We start from the raw sequence: 25,124 nt of genomic DNA, 5'->3' as shown, positions 1-25,124 counted from the left end.
ACGAAGCTGTATATCCATGTTCACTACAAACCAACAGGACTTGAAAACAACGTGAACAAGCATAACAAGCAATGTGCGTGTTTCTACTGCAGTTAAGCTCTATAATGACTTAGAATTTTCTAAAGGAAACAAGGAGAGACTAGTACTTTTGCCACTCTAAGGAAAAAAAATGAAATAAATATTTTTCTCTGCGATCAAATTTCTTCCAATCATCAGAGGATAAAAATCAAGTCATATCCCACTAATCTAGATATTTTTTCCATTCTTTTTTTCTTCCATAAAAAGTGAAACAGGTGAGTCTATTAAGACTGACGGATGACAGAAAATAGAAGAGGACAAAAATAAATGTTATTTTTTTTAAGTCTGGGTAAGAGTAATTTTGGCCTATATAAGACCACAGCTCACACTAGGATTAGGAAACAGATTCTAGAAAGAAAGCTGGATAAGTGAGTCACCAGGGAGGAAAAGCCCCAGGGAACACTAAAAAAGGAAGGTTACAAAGGTAATTACCAGTGGGCTTCATTTTATACTATAATTTGATCGCACCATATTTTGTTAGGCAATACAACAAGGCAGTTCAGCTAAAAATGACTGTTTCCTCACAACGGCATGGTTCCCAGAAAAAGCAAGTGCTGATTACATTTTGTATTAAAGATGTTTTTACTGAAGAAAAATCAGAGCAGAGGGGAAAAAACAAAACAAAACAAAACAAAATAAACAAACAAAAAACCAAAACAAAACACACCTCCCACGTTTTAAGTTGCCTGGGTGCAATAAAATGGTGGTAGTGGGGTGGGGTTAGAAAAGCAACGAAAGCAGAAAGACAAAGGTACAGAGGGGAATATGTTGAGTGTAAGAGCCCCCCTTTCACCAATAATCAAATCCTGTCTCATGATGAGTGACATTTACATTCTTTCTGTGCTAATATGGTAGCCAGCAACTCCATGTGGTTATTTCAATTAACTAAAAATTCGGTTCCTCAGCCACACTAGACACATGTGGCTAGTGCCTGCTGTACTAATAGACTATATCCTCCTTGGCAAGAAACTATTAAATAGCGATGTGAATGGCACAGAAAAGTAAACATTTAAATATCTTAAATCTTTAAGAGCTAATTCCTTTTTTAAAATTTGAATTTACTTCATGAACGTTTTCTAAAGAAGCATTAGATTTTTTCCTTTGTTTCCAGCTCTTCTCTATGGATTGTGTTGATAGAGTATGGGTATTTTTCTCATCTTTTTTCATAAGGTTAAAAATATGAAAGCACCTCTAAGTAAATGCTATCTAAATATTTATTTTGAACACAAGAGAACAGAATTTTAAAGAAAGTAAATCTGAAAACACTTGCTCCCTTCTCTCAGCTCCCAAATAAAGCTGTTTTGAAAACCCAGAGCTTTAAGACACATTAAAATTCCGACTCCTTAGTATTTCAATGGGACTGTGCCATGTTATTAACTAACCAGGGCTGGTAGACATTTCCCAGAGCAAACACTAGTAAAAATTATTGCAAGAATGTAAGATACAATAGGGACATAAAACAGAAAATTTCCCGAAGAATGTCTTAAAACACTTTTATCTTTGGTAATACCATATTCTCTCAGTTTTCATCCTGATCCTTTTTGATGTCCTTTGTGTTCTTCCTCTTTCTCTTCTAGACCTCCAAATGTTAAGTGTCCCAGGCCTCTTCTCATTCTATACTCTTCTGGGCAATTCTATTCATTCTGATGGCTTTAAATTATTAACCATAATAAACACTAGTGACTTTAAAACTATATATCCAACTAATTCTTAATATTGCCATAAAAATAAATCACAGGCTTCTTGAACCTAACCATTCTAAAATTGAACAGTACTTCCTACTTTCCTCTTCCCCCAAACCTGTTCTTCCCTAAATCAACAATTTACTACTGTCCCCATCCAGTCAATTGTATAAACCAGCACCTAGAAGCCATCCTTAACATCTCCTCAGGTCTCATTGATTCTACCTCCAATATATATCTTAAATCCATTCAACTGTCTTCAAACCTACTTACATCTCTCTAAATCCAAGCAACCTGGGTAACTGCACTAGCCTAGTAGGTCTCTCTACTCTGCCCTTGGTCTCCTAATTCTGTTCTACACACTGTAGCCAGTGTGATTTAAAAAAAAAAGCAAACCACCCAGTGTTTTATTTATTTATGCCAATAATCTACTATACTACAAATCATAAAATATAAGACAAAAGAAATCTGAGATTTATAAATCCCAAATAATGTTGAGAATATTTACTGTCAGTGTGGACCGGTTTTCTGTATCTTGAAGCTGAGAGTAATCTTTTTTGTTTTTTGAAAGACTTTATTTTTAGAGAGGGGAAGGGAAGGAGAGAAACATCGATGTGAGAGAGAAACATCAATCGGTTGTCTCTTACATGTACCCCAATTAAGGACCAAAACCACAACCCAGGCATGGTGCCCTGACTAGGAATCAAACCGGCAGCCTTTCGCTTTGTGGAACGACACCCAACCTACTGAGCCACACTGGGCATGGAAGCTGAGAGTAATCTTTAAAAAATGTAAATGAGCTCATGGAACCCATCTACCTTGTGGAAATTCAGTGTCCAGAACAAGTGGTTGGTGGTATCTATGGTGTCCTCAACAGAAAGCAGGGACACATCTTTGAGGAATCCCAGGTGGTCAGCACCGCCATGTTTGTGGTAAAGGGTTACCTGCCTTTTAAGGAGTCCTTTGGCCTTACCGCAGTATGTGTTTGACCACTTGCAGGTCCTGCCCGAACCCCTTCAATAATACTAGTGCCCCAGCCAGGTGGTGGCCAAGACACACAAATGCAAAGGCCTGAAGGATGGCATCCTTCCTGGACAAACTGTAGGTTGCCCTCTCTGCAGCCTGCCACCCAGGTGCCACCCCACACTGGCTCATGATCAACCCTTACAAGCCCTCATTCTCTAACACCTCAAGACTGTCCAGACACAGGCTGCTGGCCTGGCAGGTTCGGGGGCCACTCTGTGCTACTGCTCAACATCAACACTTGATGTTCTTTCTTTCTCTTTCTATAGTTTTTGAAGATTTCAGAGTCAACAGAAATGCCCTGGCTGCAGGAATTTACTTGGCTGGTGGGGGAGGTGGATACCTAATACCCACCCTGCCATTTCTGAGGAAAACTCAAATGTCCAAAAAATAGAATTAAATGCATTAAGAGGTTTATTTGGGTAAATGGCCTGTAGTGGATTTCCCCCCAGAAAGGAGGAAGAAACAAGCAGGTAGACACTTCTGTTTAGATAAGAAGCTAGAAGGCAGGAAACCTTATGCAATGTCACCATGAGCACCTTCAGCTGTATTAGTGCCATTGAATAGTAATTTTGATTACAGTGGTTTTAAAAAAAAGAAAAAAAAAGTAGATGAAATAATTTCATTCACCTACTTAAAATCTTCCAATAGCCTCTCATAGTTTTTAAGGTGCAGATGCTTTTGAGGATGTCTTTCTCAGTCACTGTTATCATCTGACCCCTGCCAACCTGTCTAGATTCACTTCAAGGCATTCTTCCAGAATCCATGTTCACTGTGGTCTAGCCACTTGGCCTTTCAGTTCTAACATGCCAAGTTCTTCCCAGCTTCCATTTCCTTTGTCTGGAATGCTATTCCCTCTGACCCTTTGCCTAAATAACTACTATTTATCTACCAAACTTTAGTTTTAAAATCCTTTCCCTGAAACCACAAGTGAAATTAAATATCCCTCTTATTTCTTATCATAGTCTTTATTTTTTATTCAAGCATCTGTCACAATCTGTAGCTATGTATTTGTGTCATTTTTGCTTAATGTTTACCTACTCTACACTAAGTTCCACAAAGGCAGGGATTGTGCCAATTTTATTCATTGCAGAAGCCCCAGTACCTGGCACAGAGTAGGTGGCAATGAATTTTTATCCACTGAATAAATGATCATTGTACAGAAATGGTGTTAGGGAAAGCAAACAAACCCATGAAGGTTCTGCTGATCAGCTAAGCATTCACACACTGAACTGAGATTATGAGGCTTTCCAATTTTTGCTTAAAGACTTTTTGGGCAAATCTTAATTTTATAGAACCCTTTTTTATACCAAAGGTTTTCTTCTCCCTCAGTGATTGGAAATAAAAATAAGAAAGTCTATAAATAAGAAAAGCATTTAAATAACCACAGATTGCTCTCAGAGGGCCTAGATCCCACTATAGAAAGAGCAAACAAATTCTGAAATATTGCTACTTCTACAAAACTCTCATAATTAGGAAGCTTATATCTATTTAAACCATGTACACATGTGTACATTTGTGTATATACATATATATATACACGCAGAGAGAGTCTCTAAAGCAGTTCACTCTAAATTGTTCTGGGTATAACAAGTTGTCACATTCTGAGTGTTTACATATAAAAACGACAGGTTCAACTGCCTCTAGAAACCCTTTTGGAAGAAATGAAATCCATACATTTCTCATCTTGGAAAAATTTTCTCACCATTTTAGCAAAATTTCTCTACTCCTGTTACCTCTATAATGATGTGTGTTTTGCTTCAATAAATATTTTCAAAATAGCTTCTCTATAATTCTTATTGGTTAACACTCCTGGCTATGAATTAGTTCTTTTGTACAGAGATGTAGTTATATTGCTTCCAGATATTCCATAAAGCAACTGCACTTTGAAGATGATGAACCACCTTGTGGCTGGGCTACCAGTTCCTTCTCCTGTCATTTATAACAGGCAATGGTGTCATAAAATGACTACCTACTATAACTGGAAGGATCCTTAGAAATTACCTAGCTCCATCTACTCGTTCTGTAGATGAGGAATCAGCAATCCCAAGACTCATATTAAAGGTTTCCCTGAAATTTTTTCCTTTATGCAGATTTGACTGGCTCCTTATAAATTTAATTTCTGTATTTCACTGATTATTGCTGTAGGCTTTACACTAAAAATATTCTGTATAACCAATAATACCAGTGACTTTGGACAGGCTACTGGGACCTTGGTGTTAATCCCAAATTCACTAAAACTCAGAAAACTGTATCAAGTTCATCAATCTGAAAGGTGATGCATTCTAATTTGATAGGATGATACCTTACAAAATAATTGGTGAAGCCCAAGGTGACACCACCACCACCTCAGGAAGATCTGTGGCAAAATTGGCAGACTATGACCCACCATCAAAATGATTTTTTGTTGCTGGTAGCGTCATGTTTAAATGGTACTCGGGCCACCTAGGGCTGCCCTGAAAGGCTCTACAATGGGGTGGATGAAAGAACCCACCTTTCTTTCTTTCCTTTTTTATTTTTTTTTAAGATGATTTTAGAGAGAGGAAGGGAGAGTGTGTGAGAGAAAAAGAGAAAAAACCCATCAATTTGTTGTTCCACTTATTTATGCCTTCATTGGTTGATTCTTGTATGTGTCCTGATCAAGGATCAAACCTGCAACCTTGGCATACTGAGATGATGCTCTAATCAACTGAGCTACCTGGCCAGGGCAGGACCCATCTTTCTTGAAGCATCCATTAATATTCAGGAGATTGATACTCACCCACTCAGTCAGTTAACAGTGAATGCCCACTACAAGGAAGGTACTGTTCTGGGTCCTAAGAACGGTATAAAACCAAAACCACCTCCTCACTCAATAATTCCTGATTGTATTAGATTAGATCAGATTTCTAACTCCTTCACTCCACTGCTTACCACTGACCAAACAACACTGGGGCACTGACTGTAAAATTTGCCCATCTCAAATTCTTTTGACTAAGAGTGCTCAAGGATGTGAACATTGTTCCCAATAGCTTCCTAACAGTCTATTCTCTAACATTAGGAATTTCAGAATCTTGGAGTTATGGGAGACCCAGCAGAACATTTAGCCCAATTCCTTTATTTTATAGATTAAGAAACAAGAGGTATAGGAAAGGAAAGTGACTTGCTTCAGGACACAGAGTTTGACAAGATGACTAAAATATCTCTCTTTTTCAAAAACATTACCTTTTTCTGGCTTCAATAAACAGCTTTTTATATTAAAAAAACTATAATTCACACATTTGTATATTGCTTTAACCTAACATGCTCTGGTGAATTCTTTCAACTAACCGACATAAGCTATTTGAAAGGGAAAGGGGGAGAATATTGACAGTGACTGAAATCTTATACACTTGATGCTTTAAATGGGTTATTGCATTTTTATCCTCACATATCTCCCAGGGTTCTGCCTTGACAAATGGGACATCTACCTAATTTTCCCAGAGTGGTTAAGAAGTATTCCAGATCTCACTCCAAAGCCTATACTCTACCCTCTACTTGAGTGCTGATACCACTGATCAATTAGCAGTCCCTTGATTTAGCAAAGAACATGCTTTAGCAAAGAAGATGCTTATTCTCACATCAAAAGCAGAATCATCCATTCCTGCTTATAATCTTTTTCAAAATGTAAACCAACAATTGTGCACATCCCTGTCTTCCTTAGGCTTTTGTTATCTCTGAATTAAAAAACAAACAAATTCAAATGGAATATGAATTATAAAGTGTTGCTAGATGAAAATAAGACAGATTTCCCCCTGTAAACTCAATAAAAAGACTAGAAAAGTCGAGCAGCCCCAAAGGGAACCAAAGAAAGGACTATCTGTGCCCTTCCTAATCACAACCAAACCACAGACCTTGCAAATCTCACTTTACTCTCCAGATTCTTCCCCAACAAAATGAGCAATGATTACCTCATTTGAATTTAATCCATCAGTTGCAGCCAGAGACACTTTCCCATGCAACACTGTGCCAGTCACCTCTTTTATTTCAAATGCTGGAGAATCAAGGTCCTCCTTGATCCACACTACAGTGGATGAAGATGCCTCTAGCACAGGAGTTCCTTCTTCTGAGATAGGCACTGAATCGGTGTGGACAGTATTTCCCAGGAAGGGCACACCGGCAGGGAACACTTCCTCCACAGCAGGCACTGCAGAAGCTAGAGTGAGGGGATCCTCAGGGAGGGGCACTTTATCAACTGGGGCTGCAGATTCCTCTGAGGTGAGCACTGAAGCAGCTGGGGCTGCAGGATCCTCTGGGGTGGGCCCTGAAGCCGATGGGGCTGCAGGATCCTCTGGGGTGGGCCCTGAAGCCGATGGGGCTGCAGGATCCTCTGGGGTGGGCCCTGAAGCAGCTGGGGCTGCAAGATCCTCTGGGGTGGGCCCTGAAGCCGATGGGGCTGCAGGATCCTCTGGGGTGGGCCCTGAAGCAGCTGGGGCTGCAAGATCCTCTGGGGTGGGCCCTGAAGCCGATGGGGCTGCAGGATCCTCTGGGGTGGGCCCTGAAGCAGCTAGGGCTGCAAGATCCTCTGGGGTGGGTCCTGAAGCCGATGGGGCTGCAGGATCCTCTGAGGTGGGCATTGCAGCAGTTGGGGTGGCAGGCTCCTCTGGGGTGGGCATTGCAGCAGTTGGGGTGGTAGGCTCCTCTGAGGTGGGCATTGCAGCAGTTGGGGTGGCAGGCTCCTCTGGGGTGGGCATTGCAGCAGTTGGGGTGGTAGGCTCCTCTGAGGTGGGCATTGCAGCAATTGGGGTGGTAGGCTCTTCTGAGGTGGGCACTGCAGCAGTTGGGGCTACAGGCTCCTCTGGGGTGGGCACTGCAGCAGCTGGAGCAGTCCCCCCAGAAACAGGTACTGCAACAGTTGGGACATGTGCTTCTATGGTGGCCACTGAAGCAACTGGCACATCCTCCTCTGGAAAGGGCACTGTGACAGCAGCTATAGCAGTTCCCTCTGGGGTGGACACTGCAGCATCTAGGGCATCTTCTATTATTGCGGACACTGCAGCAGATGGGGCAGGTTTCTCTGGGATGGGTATCCATTCCTCCAAAACTGGTTCAGTATTACTAGCCTTGGTAACTTGTTCCCCCAGAAAGATATTTAGCAATGACTCTGAATCTCTCATTTCTGTCTCCCCTCCACTCGGTGATGCCACATCCAGCTTGGGTTTTACATCATTCACAGTTCCCTCTCTATCACTGGTACATCTCCATCCTCCATCCAGCAGGTGCAGACTCAGAACCTCTGACTCTGGGAACTCTCTATGAAAATGTGCTGGGGCTTGGTCCTCCAAAAGCTGGGCTTCATAACCCAGCTCTTGTGCCTCACCATAAACTTTCTCCGTGGACAATTCACAAGGGTCCACATTTCCCAAGGAAGTCAGACTGTTTTCTTGATTAATAGTTCCTTGTTCACTTTCCAAATGAATCTCATCTGTTAGTAAATGTGAACCATATGATAACACCTCTACTTCAGATCCTGAGGTAATATCTGTTAGTTCATAGCTAAAAGCAGAACTGAGGGGGACCCTCTCAACATTCCCCTCAATTTGACTGCAGTCTACCTGGGACAAACTGCCATTTTCTTTGGCCAGCTCAGCTTCAAATGCTGACAAGTTTTCCTCATGAGGAGCTCTGCAATCAGAGTTGGGCAATCCTGCTGGGTCTAGCTTTCCTGGTGACTCCAGATCAGAGAGGTGTCTAAACTTAAATTCCCCTGAAGTCTTAGGGCTAAAAGGCACTTTTTCACACTCCTCACTAACAGTGAAAGTGTCCATCATGGTATCAAAGTGGGTAATAAGTTCCATAGCACTAGGCACCTGAGAAGAATCCAGGGCATTAAAATATTTACAATCCAATCCAGCACCACTGTCTTTCACCCTTACATTTAAAACGCCTACATGTTCCTTTTCTAAGGCAGCCCCCGGAAAATGACCAATTACAAGTGAATTTTCTATATCTTGGGATGGGGCCAGCCCTTCAGAAGAAGCTTGGTTCTCCAGCTCAGCTAGAGGAGATGCTCCTTCGTATAAACATTCTTTTTCAAGTTCTAGAAACATCTGCACTGAATCTGTGTCAGAGAGCTGCTCTGAATTGAAAGGATCAACAACATATTCTAAATCGGATACAAAACCCTCTAGCTCCTGGGCAGTTCTATTTTTCAGCTCACCTATGGCACTCTCACCTGTGAGAACACAACTGTAACCAAGGGGTGTATCCTTGAAAACAGAAGTCAAATGGTTCTCAATTGGCTGTAGGTCATCAGAGCAACAAATTTGACCAAGAGCAAGGTCGTCAAAAGTCTCCAAGAAAGCATCTGAGGAATTGGATCCACCCTCCACCACTGCTACAGTGTTTACTTGGTCTCTTTCTTCAAAAATATCTCCCAAGCTGTTCTTGTTCTCATTTGCTATTAGAAAACTCTTTTCTCTCTCTGACAGTTTTTCTTCCTCCCACTCCTCCTCAGCCTCCATCATAATCCATCGTTCATCCTCCTCAAACTTTAGTTCTGATTCCGTTTTCTCTCTCAGGCTGGGGGTTATGAGAACATGCAATTCTGGATCCAACAGCTCTTCACTCAGGCAAGGGGAGAGAGGTGGCATTTCCACAGTGCAAGCTGTGTCCCCGAGGGGGTGCTGCTTCTCACTGAAGCCTCCCTTAGCCAAACTTTTCATGGCTCTGGGCCACGTTGCACTTGAGAATCTGTGTTCCTGCATTACATCTGTGTTATCACTTGTTGCTGCAGCTTCTGATTCTAAAGGCTGGAATTCATGGGGAGAGCTCTCACTGTGCTGCTGAAATCTGAAGTCTTGGCAGCCTCCACTTAAGTTTTTTACATCCTGCACTTCTGGAATACCTATGGATTTGGACACGTGTTCTAAAGTTACTGTCTCTGATTGAGGTTCCCTGTGGTCCAAATGACTAGAACTTTCTGTTAATACAGAACTAGATTCCTTCTTCTCTTGCAAGGAAGGATTTGAAGCACCGGCTTCTGAAACCTCACTGAGAGAAGCTTCCATCCTTTCTGCGAATTCTGGGAAATTGGGTGGCATGAAGGACTTCCATGATCTCCTATTAACATTGTCTTTGCGTTCTGCATTTGGTCGCCTTCTAGGTGGCACAGGTGCCGACTTCTGCACATCACTGCTTAGCTTCAGTGCATCAAATATTATCCTCTCATCTAGCCTTTTGCCTTCTGGTGCTCTAGACTCAAAAACATTAGATGCTGCTCCTAATGTACCATTGCTGGATATAGTACTTCCTTCCATCTTTTCCATGGTGCTTTTAGAAGTCTGATTAAGCTTCGACCCCTGGTCAATTTGTTCATTTATCCTCATTGTATCATATATAGACCGCTGTGGAACATAACAATCTTCTATATAGCCATCCTCTTCCTCTCCTTTCCCCAGGCAGGTGGGGTTCTGCCGTAAACAGTCTGGCCTGCTGAGTGGCTTACCCATACTTTTTCAATCAAAATGAACCATCAACCTTTTAAAAGTTTTTCATGAGTTCTCCAAAAATGCATTCTGTGTAAGTTAAATATCCTTTTACATGTTCATAATCCCAAACCACCAACTGGATTTGCCCTCCAGAAACGCCTGGAAGTCCCACTTTGAAACCATTCTAAGAGAAGCTCTAAGAGGAACAGCGTTTTCCTCACAGGCTAGCAGCCTCATAGTTGCAGATAAGTGGTATAATTTAATCAAGAAACAAAACAATTCCTTGTATGGCTTTTTTTTAAAGAGCACTGCTCTTTCTAATTTAGTAAAAAACAAATCTGATATTGACAAGTCTTACTCAATATCTAGTTCCACTCACTTCTCATCCAAGCAGAGTTGGAAGCAGAGGGTTTATACCGATCATGTCCTTTAACAATGGCACAGCCTCTCTAGTCTTCATGTAAGGCCCAAGCTCCTAAGAATTCCTCTCGTTTTATCCTCAGTTCCACCCCTGGAGAGTCCAGCTGGTGTGAATTAGCCATTCGTTGTCCCTAGTTCGGGTGTTTATATTTGAAATGGGCTAGTCGGCGGATATTCCTGCAACTTTAAACACAGGAAGTCCTTCATTCGGGACCAGTTTGGGGCTTCCTGTCTCCAAAACATCATGGCATTGTTGTGGCTCCTAGAACAGACCGCCGCTGTGGTCGCAAAATAAGGCGAGTGGAGCCTGGTGCTGGGCCTTTGAGAGGCCGGTAGGCTGCAGCCGCCGCTGAGGGTCTGACGAAGGGTTTTGCTCAGTGCTGCCCACTCCCCCGCGCCATACCGCGCGCCCCGAGGGCCAGGGTTGCCTCACCACAGGCTGGCAGGTGGCTCTGGGCCGCGCCGGTCTCCGGTCCCGCACTCAGGAAGTTAGTTTGTCCCTCGGGTAGCTGAGTCCCGCGTGCTGTGGGTGCCGCCTCCCCGGCTGGCGCCGGTCCCCGGCCCAAGCAGCCGCGCGGTGGGCTGCATGTCAAGCAGCCGCCCCTATTCTCCGCCGCCGCCGCCCGCGGCCCCGCCGTCCTCCCCGCCCGCAGCTGTCACGGTCCCGGCATGCAAACTTCTGGCTGGGAACAAAAGGCTCCGCTCGGTCCGGGCGGGGGCGAGTCCTCCTCCCTCGCGCTGCTCGCCCGCTGCTGCTGGAAGTGCTGGGCTGGCGGGCAGCTCTCCTCCCCCTTCCCGCGCCACCGTGCCGCCCCGCCCGGGCAGCCCCCCTGGAAGCCAGGGAGCGCAACGGAGCACCCAGGGGAGGAGGGTGGAGGCGGAGCCCGGGCGGGAGCAGGGAAAAGGAACGACAGGAGCTGAGAGGGAGGGGACGGCGGAGAAGATTGGAGGCCGAGGCACCGAAGGAGGGGCTTCTGCGAGGATCGGAGCTCCGGAGCTCCGACGCCAGCCTCTCGGCTCAGCAAGCCCACGCCCCCCCGTGCCTCTGGGCTGGAGGGAAAGCCCCGCCCCCTAGAGGGCGAGAGGAGGAGAGCCGCACCGCACGAGTCACCGCCGTACCGCGCAAATCCCCTGACAAAGAAAAGCTCCGCCTTCTTCCCCCACCCTAGGCCCCTGCTGCCCCCGCCGCGTCTCACCGGGCTGGGCTTCCAGCCCAGCCCAAGGGCAAGCGGACCAGAAGGGACGCCCCCGCCTTCCCCAGCCTGGAGGTTTTGGCAGGGGCCACTCGGGGCTCCATCTGCCTGCAGGGTCGCGCCGGCTGCCGTGGGCCGCCTGTCTCGCTATCGGCTCGAGCTCTGCCACCAAAGGCTGTCAGAGTCCCGCCAATGTCACCTTTAGCGTGCCCCTGCCGGACTCACGTACACTCCAGCCCTTACCCAGGCACCTTCCAGGTGTCCGAAGGAATTCGGTCCCGCTCAAAGTTACTGGATAAACTCTAGGCACCTTCTCTCTCCCCCTTCTCATTTACAACAGGTCTCGGTCCCTTTTTAGATTTCTCTGCCCACAGACCTAGTGGTGTCAATGACTGAGGAATGGGGATTGAGGAAGGGGGTCATTGGAGATGCCAGCAGCAGCGCCCCACGCCCTAACACCTGGGCTCCTTTATTGCTGCACACACCCAAGGAAACGTGAGCCTCCCTGGGGCCAGCAGAAAAACTTGGGTCTGTATTTCAAGCTTCAGGATGGAAAATGCTATACAGAAAGGTGGCCCACAATCCCCTCCACAGCTTTTTGGCTTTTAGAAAAGCTAAGTCACCTGGTGACTGTTAAACAAAGAAAGTACAAAGGGAAACCCAGGAAACTGTCCACCAGAGGCAGCTACATTTTTGAAGCAGAAATGTAGCTCCCATTGTGATGGTCATTTTCTGAAGGGAAAGAAAATATCTATTAAAATTTTGGAATCATTGTTGGGCCATGTGGTCAATATAGTCAGACTTATGGGAAAGTTATTTCTATCCTTTATGTAAATCCTAAGTGAAGCCACTAGTTGGTGTATGGCGACCTGGCTGAGCCTTAGGCTTACTTATGGAGCCAGAGAGGTCCTTGGCAATGAGGTGTGTGGGCTAAAGCCTGTGCTCAGAATTAAACAACTAAAAGACCTTTCAAAGGCAAACTGTTGTACACTTTATTTCTTGCCTTGAAAGAGGCTGCTGATCAATTTAGCTCACTGAAACCTCTCCATCTGTAAACTGAAAGAGGGGGTGCGGGCTAGATTGTCTTGACTGCCTTTCTAAATTTAGTATTTTATAGTTCTAAAACTTTTAAAGAAGCTGCCCCAGAATCCTGAGTCCTCCAGGTCCTATACTAGAAGACATTAGAAACCCTGTCTCCTGAGGAACAAACGGCAGAAAGAACCCAAACTGCTTGACCTAGAGAAGGTTCCAGGCAATATGATCAACAAGAAGTATCTGAAGGGCTGGTATGTGGGAGGAAGGAAGCTTGTTCTGGATGTCTCCTTAAGCTGACACATGAAGATCCAAGGGCAGATTTGAAACAACAAAGCTTTCTCACAGCTATTCAAAGAATAGGGTGTCCCTTAAAGTGATGACATTCCTGACTCTGGAGGTGTTTGAGCAGAAATTCAAACGATCAAAAAATTCAAGCCATCACTTGGCAGAGATTTGGGGAAACACATTTATAAATCCTCCATAAGTTTGCTTAAATTAATTTTAAGGTCCCTTCTAACTCTGACACACTGTGTTCCCAGGGCTTGATCAACTTACAGATCTGATACTTAACATTTCAGGAAATCCAGGTTTTAATTTCTTTTAATTATTTAGTACAACTGAAAAAACCCAGGGAAGGCAAGATCAATTTCACTAGCAAATCTCTCTGGCCAAATACATTCACTTAAGTATTCAGATATCATAACACTGTTAGTGTGCCAGGGCCCCTCTGGTTGGAAGAATCTGAGGAATTCTGGCTCTGGACTAAGGGGTGGGTGGTTATTCTATTATAAAGAATGATCTTGATGTGGAATCACAAACTTCCCTGGCAGAAATTCCTTTCCTGTTTCCTCACCATGTCAGGTGCCAATCAAGTCAGTCTTTTCTGGTCTTTTCCCGCCACTTATCTACCCTATTCTTACCACTCTCACCAATGCTTCAGATCAATGCTCCAGATTATAATATAAATAAATAAGTGGAACCTTTTAGCAACTATGAAATTCAGATTCAAATTACTTTTCAACTGAAGTCACACTCTCTCTGACTAAAGTGTTAGGGTAGTATTACAGAAAAACTTCCCCAAAGTGCAAACACAACCTTAGAGAAAGGATTACAGAAAGTTGCCCAACGCCCTGTTCGTTCTCCCAAAAGCAGCCAAAGATAGCTTCCCTCCTTCTTTATCATCAGTATGCGTTTAGAAAACAATCAAGGGAGGAAGCACAATGTTTCTTTCCTCTATGTCTTATTTTTTATCTGTTCATGAGTTCCTCTTTAGTTTTGGTATGTGGAACTCTGCCAATAGCCATCACAGTGACTGAAATAAATACCTGATACAGCTTTCAGCTTCTTGCTACCCTGATAGCGTCAACACGACCACCACCACCACCACCACCACCACCAATAACACCAACACCACCAACGCCACCAACAAAGCATCTGTTCATTTCACATGCTGCGTGTAATCTTTTTAAGAAAGAAATACAGGGAGCTCCAGAGAACCACTTTAGATGCTCCCTCCACTCCTGCAACCATAAATATACGTGTTGAAGCCAAATTTCAAATTAGTTTCCAGTTAGTTGATTATAGAGTTCAAAGAATTCTCTACTCATTTAGAAATTCCTAAGAACAGAATCTGGCGTCCGATTTTCCTTTAGTGAACTTAGAAGAAAGAACAACCTGGGCCCTTCCTGCTGTCTTCCTAATTAAAGACGGCCGGGTAGAGTCTCTTCACACCCTAACACAGCTCCCTTTCCAAGTTTTGGCCCTGGCATTTTGCCTTTGTCTGCTCCAGAGTTAAAAGACTAGACCCTTAGGGCAATCCGTGAGACCCCTGATCCATACTTCCTCAGATTCTGTAATGCCTTTTCATCTCCTACCTGGAGGATTAGTGCGGACTAGAGGAAGATACAGAAGACTGGTTGGATCTTGCCCATTTTAAATCTACAAACTGTGTTTCATTTTAGGATCTCTAGACTTTACAAGCATTTATTTAGTGGCAAGTGGAAACTCTACAGTATTAGTCTGTACCTGTTAGGCATCAGTTTTTTATTATATAAAGATGGCTGCTCGGTGGCCCGTTATGCAATACATCAAAATGTGAAGCTTGTTTTAAATGGCATACTATGGATTTTGATGTTATTTGAGCTCTCGTGTATTCCTGAACCCATGAGAAAAATTTCTACACACACTGCAGGAACTCTTCATGACCTCTAAACGCCCTTTCCTGTTTGTAGACTTTCCAAAAGACAGTGTATTAATCCCTCGTTTAGCCACCCACCAAGATAGTGGTGATGACAAAAGCAGGGGGCTTTGCAAGTTAGAAAAGACCTGACAAAGGAGTGGGAGGAAGGGAGGCAAAGGGAACCAGGAAGGTTTCAGAGAGGAAATCAAGTTTACTCATTAGGACTTGTACACAAGGTGAGGCAAAAGGAGGTTTCCAGCTGTTTGTATGGAAAATAATACAATAATTAATAAGTAATAATACAAGAATGAACTCTGTGTTTTGTGTATTCACAACTGTAAACCTACTTTTGCCCCACCATGTATAAGAGATGGTGAAGACAAGGATTTCTAAGTGAAGGGCTAGAGGCAGGAAATCTAAAAAGACACAGGCCCTTAGGAAGCAAATTTGAAGTCAGTGTGGCTTAAACACAGGGTGAAAAGGAAAAATGGGAGGTCAGAATGGTAAGTAGCTCAAGGCCAATTCACCAGGGCCCTTGAATGCTAAGCCAAGGAATTTATGCTTTATTCAGAAAACCATTAGTATGTCAAGATTTACTTATTTAAACTTACCAAGGCTCATGAGAATTATTGAGTGGTATATGGAAAGTTTGTTAAGAACCTGGGACTGGGTGCTCATTCAACTGCCATTTAATATATATTGTCTTATTAAAAAACCCAAATCCTTAATTTATAAATGAAACATGGGATGGTAAACTTACTTGTCCAAAGTAACACAGTTATTAAATTCCTGAACTCTTAAGGTTTGAGCCTAGGTCTGCAGATGCTGCACTGGTGTCAATATGTATAGACTACACGGTAGATGGGAAGACTGAAGTTGAAGCAATCAGGAGGATTACACAGTTTAGGCAAGTGGTAACAAAAGTCTGAACTTGTGAAAATGGGATGCGGGGGCTGTGAAAGAAATTGCAGAGGAAGAATATTAGGATTTCACAACTGACCAGATAAAGGATTCAGGTGGAAAATAAACTTAGAATAATGCTGTAGTAATACTCTTGGATTCCTGAGGGTATATTAATACCATAAAACACCAGGACGGAGGAAGAAAGTATTTGAAGAAAATAACATTCAATTTAGAGCATACGGAGTATGAAGTACTCAAAGGCTACCCATGTGGAGGTAACCAGAAAGACCATGCATACAAAAAACTGAAGGTCAGGGTAGAGATACAGATTTGGAAACCTTTTCCAACAAAACAGTGAAGGGGTCGGACATCCCAGGGGTTGCACGTGGACAGAGAAGACAAGGCAGGTAACAGAATTTCAGGAAGCACATATTTGAGAGGTAGGAAGACAAACCAAAAAAGAAAGCAGAAAAGCAGCCATAGAAGAGAATGGTGAGAGTACAATGTCAGGAAAGTAAATGGACAGGAGGTTTCAAAGATATACTGCAGAACAGATGAGGAATTCAATGAGTCAGGCAAGGCCAGTAGACTTGGCAACAAGGAAGTCAGCGAATACTTCCAAGAGAATGGTTTCAGGGCAGTGATGGGGACTGGATCAGATTATAGGGGTTAAGGATAAGCAGTGGTAAGAAAGTAAGCATTGGTCTCCCCCCTGCCCCACTTCTTCTTGAGGCTCTGTTCTTTTGGCTTCCATGACACTACTATCCTGATGCCACCCTTTTAGCCAGTCTTTCTTTGTCTCTTTGGGCTCTTCTTTCTGACCTTTTAGGGCAAATAATTTCATAAGGTGTATCTTTGATTCTTTTCATTCATTCAACAAATATTTATTGGGGTCTACTATATGTCCTAAACAATGCCAGGCACTTTAGGAGAGGGATGAGCAAGATGAGGTCAGGAGCCCACATTCTAGCAGGGGAGACAGGCATTCATTTTAATTCAGCTGTGGTAAGTACTCTGAAAACAAGGCAAACAGTGCTAAGAGAGCATGGGTTAAGGGGTGTGATGTGGACTGAGGGTTCGGGGGAGGCTTTCCACAGAAAATGACCATGTGAGCTTTCACTTGGGACTGAGAGCAGTCTTTCCAGGAATAGGGCTGCATGAATTTGCAACTTTCACAAATTAATAACTTCACAAATTTGCTTGGCTATTTCTATGAAACAGGCCCCTGGGTTGAATCTCCAAAGAATCTCACTACAGGGGGTAGAATAAATAGTACAGAGAGGAAAGAGATTTCTGAAAACTCTCTCTTTCATTTTGATACTAAAGCCATTCTTATCACTGATCACAAACAAATAATTTAGGTTTGAATTTAAAAAGTTAGACCAAAATCAGAGCTCTTCCCTTTGGAAGTGAATTGCAAGATGAGATATTAAATGGGTCATTTTTAATGGATGCAATAAATTCAAGTTGGAGAAGATCTAAGTTCAATTTCTTTCGATTCTTATCATCTTCTTCCACTGACTCATATATACACAAAACCAAATATTAGAAACACATATTTGCTGAAAATGTGAAGAATTAAAGCTATTCTGTATAACATCTTGATGTGGTATATGTGTTTGGCAGAGAGATGGATTGTATCTGTTTCTAAGCTGCTTTCCTCTGAAATAAGGCTGACATTTTCCCCTTCGCATCTCAATGTTTTAATTAACTATTGATTAATATTAGAGGTGTCTCTCCCAAAGATGCTGACTTGGTAGTTGCCATTGTATGGCAACAGAGAAAGAGAACATGGCCTATGTTAAAAGCCAATTAGGCCAAGGACCCTGAGAACATTAAAACTGATCTGATGGGTAACTGAGACTAGGGAAGTCACTGAGTTGGTACTGGCTTCTGGTTAATTCTGGTTAATGATATGAAAACAGCATTGATTTGTAGAGCACATCAGCCAAGGTCAAAAACTTGCTAGCTGTGGGATTCTGATATGAATGAATAAATGAACAAATTAATGAATAAATGAGTAAACATGTATATGTATGTATGTGTACATAAAGTATATTTAAAGCTATGTTATAGAGTCATGAACTAAACCCACACATTTGCTCCCCACAAAAACTGCTCAGGGATGCTGTTTCATTGCTATCATCAAACTATTCAATAATTTTACTATATCCTTATTTCCAATTTTCCAAGAAGAAATGAATGAATCTAATCTTCAGCTGGGCCTTACATCAAGTCTTCTGGGAAATGATTATCCCTAGGCACAAAGGGCATAACTTTCCTTATTTTTCAATATAAAGTTATTTCATAACATTCTAATTTGTAGGTCTGGATAAACTTTTTTAAAATAAAAGGATGTTACCATTTACTGAGCACTAAATATTTACCTAATGCTTTAATCTACATCACTTCATTCAATTAACTCCAAAATTATGATTTACCATTGGTCATATTTTATAGTTGAAGTAACTATACAGAGGTTAAATAATTTCCCTCAAGGTCACTCAGGTAGTAAATGATAGAGCCAGCATTCAAAGCTGCATACTTGATTCAAACTCATATTCATGTTTTTCAATACACCAAGTTGACTGAAGTATAAAGATTCTTCTTAACTGCCAACTAGTTGAATAAATGACAACGACTCAAATACTACCAAGCAGTATTTCAGAATCTGGCTTTCTTCAGGTATATCTGCAGTAGCAAATTGCTTTCTTAGTTTTGCTCTGTCCAGGTTAATACTGAAATGAAATTGTGTTCCTTTAACATATGCTAACTATTAGGGAGGGAGTGCAGAGGCAAGATGGAGAGGTGAGGAATCCAGACTAGGATGAGAATTTCTCAGGAAGCACAATGATATACCTCAAGTCTTGCAGAATAGACAGCATTGCCAATCTTTACATGGCTTATGAGAAAAATAAAGAGCATTCACCCAATCAGTCAAATATTTACTAATCTCTATATGTATAACAATATGCTAACTACTTTGAGGGACACAAAAATAGATTCATTGAGATGAGAGATGGGACAAATGCATATAATAAAAAAGTGTCAAAAATTAGGCAGTATATGATAAAGGCTAAATGAGTTTACACACATTAAACAATTTAGGAGATCAGAAGTAATGAGGCAGGAAGATGAAGAAGGCTTTGTGGGGATATGGGATTTGAGTTAAACCTTCAGGTATGGGTAGAAATCAAACAGGTAAAATATATAAGGACTTGTTGGGATAAGTGGATGGAGTGGATGGTCTACATAGGAAATATGGCCGAAAAGATAGTGGGGATCAAAAATGTAGTTTCCAAGAGACTAGTGAAGGAATACACTGAAGGCTTAGATGTAGACCAGTTAGTTCTGAAGGATGGTCTACATTTAATTCATCTGATCAGATGTCTCCTGCATTGATGGGGGAAGGATAAGCACTCACAGAAAGAAGGGTGAATACACAGACAGACGCTAAGGGAAAATCACCTTGGAGGCCCAAGTTTTAGAAAGCTACAGCATAATTTATGTGTGTTTATTCCGTGGGAACCATGTGCGTGCATGCTGGCTATCCAATCGCACTAGCTCTCTGCATTCTGAACAGAAGATCCTTTGTTCCCAACAGCAAGGCTCAAAAGAGACAGTCTGATAAAATCACACTGTGCTCAGTACTCCCAGCTGGTGCAGGGGCTGATGCCATTCCATAACACACCCTACAGGAAGCAGCTCGAGATACACAGCTGACTGGTTTCCACAGCAGGAGCCTTGTGGCGGAGTGGGGTGGGGACTGGTCAAGCATGGAGAGAATTCTTAAGCCACTGACTCAAATTAGTTCACCAAGATCCTGACTTTACCCAACGGATCTGTTTAAGTCACTCTCAGAACCAACACTATTTCTTAACTAATTTTCAGAAAAAAAGAAAAAAAGTTTTAAAACCCACAAAGATTCCATAGACAGAATTATTAATATTTCATCAGTTAACTATTGTTTGTCATGGAATTTGAAAAGGGAAAAAATATCAACCCCCCCCCATCTTTCCAGAAGTGGGCTGAATAATTCTTTGTTGTTAAGGGGCTATCCTGTGTATTACAGGACGTTTTAATGGCATCCACTAGATGCTAGTAGCAGCCTTCACAGTCATGATAATTAAAAAATGTCTTTAGACTGTCAAATGTACCCCAAGGGGCAAAAACGGCCCTCAGTTGAAAACCACTGGTGAAGCATGAGCTTTGGGTGCTGTCCCCAGCTCTAACATTTACTCGCTATGTGCTTGAACAAGTTACTTAACATTTTCAAGTCTGTTTTCTTATCTGCAACCGGGATTTCAAATGTCTGATTTACAGGGGGTTGGGAGGGGTTAGGATTAGAGGTCATTCAGACACAGATCTCTCTCACTGCACTTACCACTGCATCACCACCACTGCAGTTCTTTGTGTCTACACCGGTACCTAGACTCTCTGAGATCCCAGCACCCATCACAAATACTGGCACAAGAACTCAGGAAGGACAGAGAGGAAGGAATACGAAGCCCCTTTCTCCTAACCCGCACAAAGAAACCCATGGACCATCACCATGTAGCACTTTTTCTCATCCCTGGGTGGCCAAAGTTCTGAAAGGTCCACATTTCAAATCACAGTAGGAAAAGAGCTTCTGAAGACCCAGGGAATAAGTGTACCCCATTAATCTTCCACAGCTAATACCAGAGACTGGTATTTGAAAAACACTCGGTAGTGGCAGTGGCATAGTATTAAGGAAGGTGGGGAGGGAGCACATTCTCCCCATAGCTAGGTTTTTCCAACAGGGACAGCTGAGACTTGGGAAGAATCTGTTTGGCAGGAGACAGCCCTTTGGTGCATTGACCTGACACGACTCCCTATAGGAATCATTTTATTCCTGGTGAACTAACCGACTCTAACAGTGAGGTGCCCTTCTGAGCTACTCATCACACTTCCTCGAGGCTCACTGCTTACAGCGCCTGTGCCAGCTAGTTAGCTTGAAAGCGCCCAGGATACTTCTCTAAAGCCCCAGGACTAGGCTAGGGCTGAGACCACTTACCACCCATTTCTAGACACAGTGAGAAACTACTGTTCTGCAAGTCTGTGCTAATCTCAACTGTGTTTATTCACTGAATACTCAACAATAAATGCAAGTTTTGCATGGGGTAAATTCAAGTTTTCTGGAACCACAATTTTCTTCCTTCTTGTACAAAATTATATGACGAACCCTAGTTGCAAATGCTGCGTGCTGACACTAGATACAAAGAATTTCAGTAAATGTAAATAAAACTGTTCAGGCCTTCCTTTTGGTTAGGGATATATTCATTTAGTTGCTTTAAAATCCTACCTTGCTATCAAAATTTCCAGACAGATTTCTGTGAAATCCATCAACGCTTTCTTGACAACCTTCCCATAGATTTTCCTACCTTTACTGAGGCATGAAGGAGGATCCTTTAAGACGATTTAAAGTCTGCAGTCTTGGGATTTTGCTTATGATGTTGGTTATATGGAATACTTTAAAATGGGGCTGGAAAAAGTTCAACATGAAGCAAACTTAAAGGCCTTAAAGGCTCCTACACCTTCTCCCCACCCAGTTCCTATGGTGGAGGTGGAGAGGACTATTACAGAGCACTGGAATTCCTGGGGGGGCAGGGAGGGTAATAGGGGTGGTCACATAGGGTTATAAATACCAGCAGTCAAGCTGAGAACAACAAACTGTAGTCTCCCCTTAAAGGCACAGAACAAGGAGGCTCCCTGAAGTCGTATTTCCACAAAGGAAGTTCCTCTTCTCTTTAGGAATGCATCATCAACAACACCTGCATCAACAACTTTACAAAAAATAAACTGCAGATGCCAGGGAAAGTGACTAGGAGGTTTTAAATCAGACACAGATTGGCACCAGCAAAAATAAAGAATCCAGCCAGGGCCTGGCCTAAAGAAAGGCAGACTTAGAGGCAGTTGTTGCTACTACATAGCCACAATCAGATTATCAAAAGGCTGCCACATACGTAAATATTTAACTTAGTCAATGAACACTTTTTCCAAATGAATCCTAAGTTTTCTACATAGAGATGGCAATTTTCTTCGAGCGCAGTGGTTCTCAGCTGAGGGAGATTTTGCCTTTAGGGAGATTTGGCAATGTCTAAAACATTTTTGGTTGTCACACTGGGGAAGGGTAGCTAGCTACTGGCATCTAGTGGGTGGAGATCAGGGTTGCCTCTAAACATCCTACAATGCACGAGACAGCTGTCTACAACAAAGAATTATCCAGCCAAAAATGTTAACAGTGAGTTCCAAGGTGGAGAGACCCTGTTCTAAGGCATTCTCTTTACTTCCTTGGACCCTGGCAGTTACTATTGGAGTAGCCTTGTTTAAGGAAGGGGGGAAAAAAACATCAGCAAGCCAAGCCAAGCCAAGGATCTGCACAAGGTGGGGATGCCTATTCATTCTATCCTGGCTGCTGTAAAGCTGGAGATACCTAAACCTCCAGATGACAGAAAGGTCATAACAAGTGTGATTTCTTTTCTCTCCAAGGGCAGGTAGATAATGCTGACCTCATTTGCTTTATTCTCTAGTGAATCTAACTGGCAAAAACATAGATGCGCCGATACTGTCTTTGTAATCATTTGAAAGGAAAGAGTAAGTATCTTTGTGCAAATTGGCAGTCTTTCAGCTCCATGTCAGGCCCTGTCTTCCCAGAGTTTTCACTTCTGCTCATAGGGAAGCCTAAGCTAGCCTTCCATGAGACAATAAATAAATAAATAAATAAACAAAAATAAAATAAAATAAAATAAAATGAAGAGGTTTACAGGGCTTTCTTGTTGTGGCTTCACAGGAGGATGCTGAGGTCTCCAGACAGAAGTTGCAAGTGTATGCAGTCGCTGACCCTGGGCTTGGCTTAACTTGAATTATGACTGACAACAGTCCTAGGGAAGCCTGCTGCCTCACTTATATCTTGCCAGCCCAGCCTCAAAGACAAGGAAGGAAAAAAAACTGGCTTGGATGCTTCAAATGCACCATCAGGTGATGTGAACCTTTTGAGAAACCTATGGACCCTAATAAATTTTCCATTTTTCTCACTTGTTTTCTCTTATGAATGAGTGGTAGAGTCTCAAATCTGAAACCTGGCTTGAATACATAGTAAATAGAAATATATTGGCAATACAGAGTATGTGATGGTACACCCAGGTTTCTTGATAGTGCTCACCAGTAGAATGCCAACACCACCACATATTTCCAGACTGAAAGGCCAGGCGGTTCATGGTCCCGTTCCCCACCCCTCCAGGGAGGGAGTGCAGGGGAAGAGGTGATTTAAGACTCAGAATGATCTCAATTCTTGACTACAAAACCTACACAGGGAAAATTTCAAAATGAGGAAAGCCTCTTGTTATTTTTAGACTTAAAACATTTCTTCTCCAAATTTCAAGTCTTTTTCTACCCTTCACAGAAAGTTCACTTTAGGGGAATTCTTTGGCTTACATTTCGGTGAACTAAAGGTCCCTCTTTTTTTGTCAGTCTCCTGTTATGTACAAACAATTCCCTTTCCTCAATAATCAGAGACTCGCTTGTTCAGGAAAACAGAATTTCCTGAAGAGATTAGCCAGTCTTTTCCTTCCAGTTTTCTGAAAGCATGCTCAAAATTCTCCTTTGTGAGTTCTAGAATGGTTTCTTGCTTTCTACTTCCAACAGAGAGCCGAACCCAGGCAAGTGCCTTGAGGCCTTTGCCTGTTTAGATTGGAAAAGGACTCTTGTCCATTCTCATCTGATAGATCCTCACTGGCTGGCCAGATTCTATCAATTATTCAGAAGCAATCAAAGGAAAGAAAGTCTTTCCTAGGAATAATGGCTTTCAGTTTTTCATGTGCATTTAAGGAGGAAATAAATGTTCCCACACGCTGACTGCTTCCCCATGCGTTTATCAGCACTATTGCACAGTCCCAAGTAAGCCCAAGGTTCTCCACAGGCTTGGGCTTGACTCATCGGTCTAGCCCCATCCATCCCCAGTGGAGATAGCTAGGTCAAAGAAGAGCTCACGTCACAGATTTATATCCTCTTCTCTTCAGCAGAGGATGATCCCATTATAAAAAGAGCTGAAAACTTAAAACTAGTGCTGTTTTTTAATATTTATCTTAATTGCCATTTTTTTCCCCTTAAAAACAAAATTGAGTCTGAAAGACACACTTTATGAATGTAGTGTGTTGCTGGTGAGGGAAGTTTATCTACTGTTGAACCTTAACCTAGGAACTCAACACTCAAATCATGAAAATGACTCAGCCCTCAGAAGGGGTCCAAGAAGACCTTCCCTTTACTCAGCCTCCAGGGAACTGCGGAACTAACCCAGAGCTTTCCTCTCTCATTGTTTTCACTTCCCATGAGCTCAACACGAACTGAGCCAGGAGTGTGCTCCTCCCCTCAGGAGGAAAGACCTTTGCTGGGAGGAGACAAAAACTTTCCCCCAAGCCTTTGACTTTATAAGGTGGAACCAGGTTTCTGATCTCCACCCTGACTTCAGGAGGATAAACACATGGCACGCTTTTCCTCTCACTCTTCCAGTCTTGCCCTGTCAACACCAGTCACCAGCAGATAAACACGCCCTGCAGGTGACCAGCTGATCAGTGTCTGGTCCCAGCCTCACATCCACAGCACTGGTCCTGGGAGGCTTATTCTTAGAAGTCAGTGAAACAAGACTGCTACCATAAGCAACTAAGTTGCTATTGAAATTTGAGTACTACTAGGCAACATACAAATAAAATATGGTAATGTCCAGTGATTTCTTAAAAGCTTTCAGCACCATCAAAATTCAGATCCCTAGAAACCAAGGATTAAATGAAAAGGAAATAAATGATTACTTGTTCTCAAATCCAAATGCTATATATGTCTACCTGGGGATTTGTTTTAAAATTCTAGCTGGTATTTAACACAATTGCGACAGGTTTCTATCTCACTGAAGATGAGAAGGAAGGGGAAGATTGCTAAAGGCAGGCCCAGTGACAAGAGTGAGAAGAGCAGTAAGAATTAATACCTGATATCATGGTAACAGTGAAATACAAAAACTACACACTGCCCCCCCCCATATATATACAAACTGCCAATCCAACCAGTACAACCATGTGGAGGCCTTAAACAAAAACTTCAATACAGAACTCAAACTCCATGGTAATTTAGGAACATTTAGGAATATTTTTGA

At 42.6% G+C, this 25,124-nt stretch overlaps 1 protein-coding gene across 1 annotated transcript in view; it reads right to left on the bottom strand.

Moving 5' to 3' along the window:
* The window catches only part of MACF1 (microtubule actin crosslinking factor 1), a 311,616-nt gene that overhangs the window by 52,824 nt on the left and 233,668 nt on the right, over positions 1-25,124 (bottom strand). The window lies entirely within an intron of this gene.

This window comes from Furipterus horrens, unplaced genomic scaffold (assembly GCF_987537825.1).
Source record: "Furipterus horrens unplaced genomic scaffold, mFurHor1.1.pri manual_scaffold_3, whole genome shotgun sequence".
Taxonomy (NCBI): Eukaryota; Metazoa; Chordata; class Mammalia; order Chiroptera; family Furipteridae; genus Furipterus; species Furipterus horrens.
Note: the sequence above shows the minus strand (reverse complement) of the source record. Positions and strands in the feature narration are given on the sequence as shown.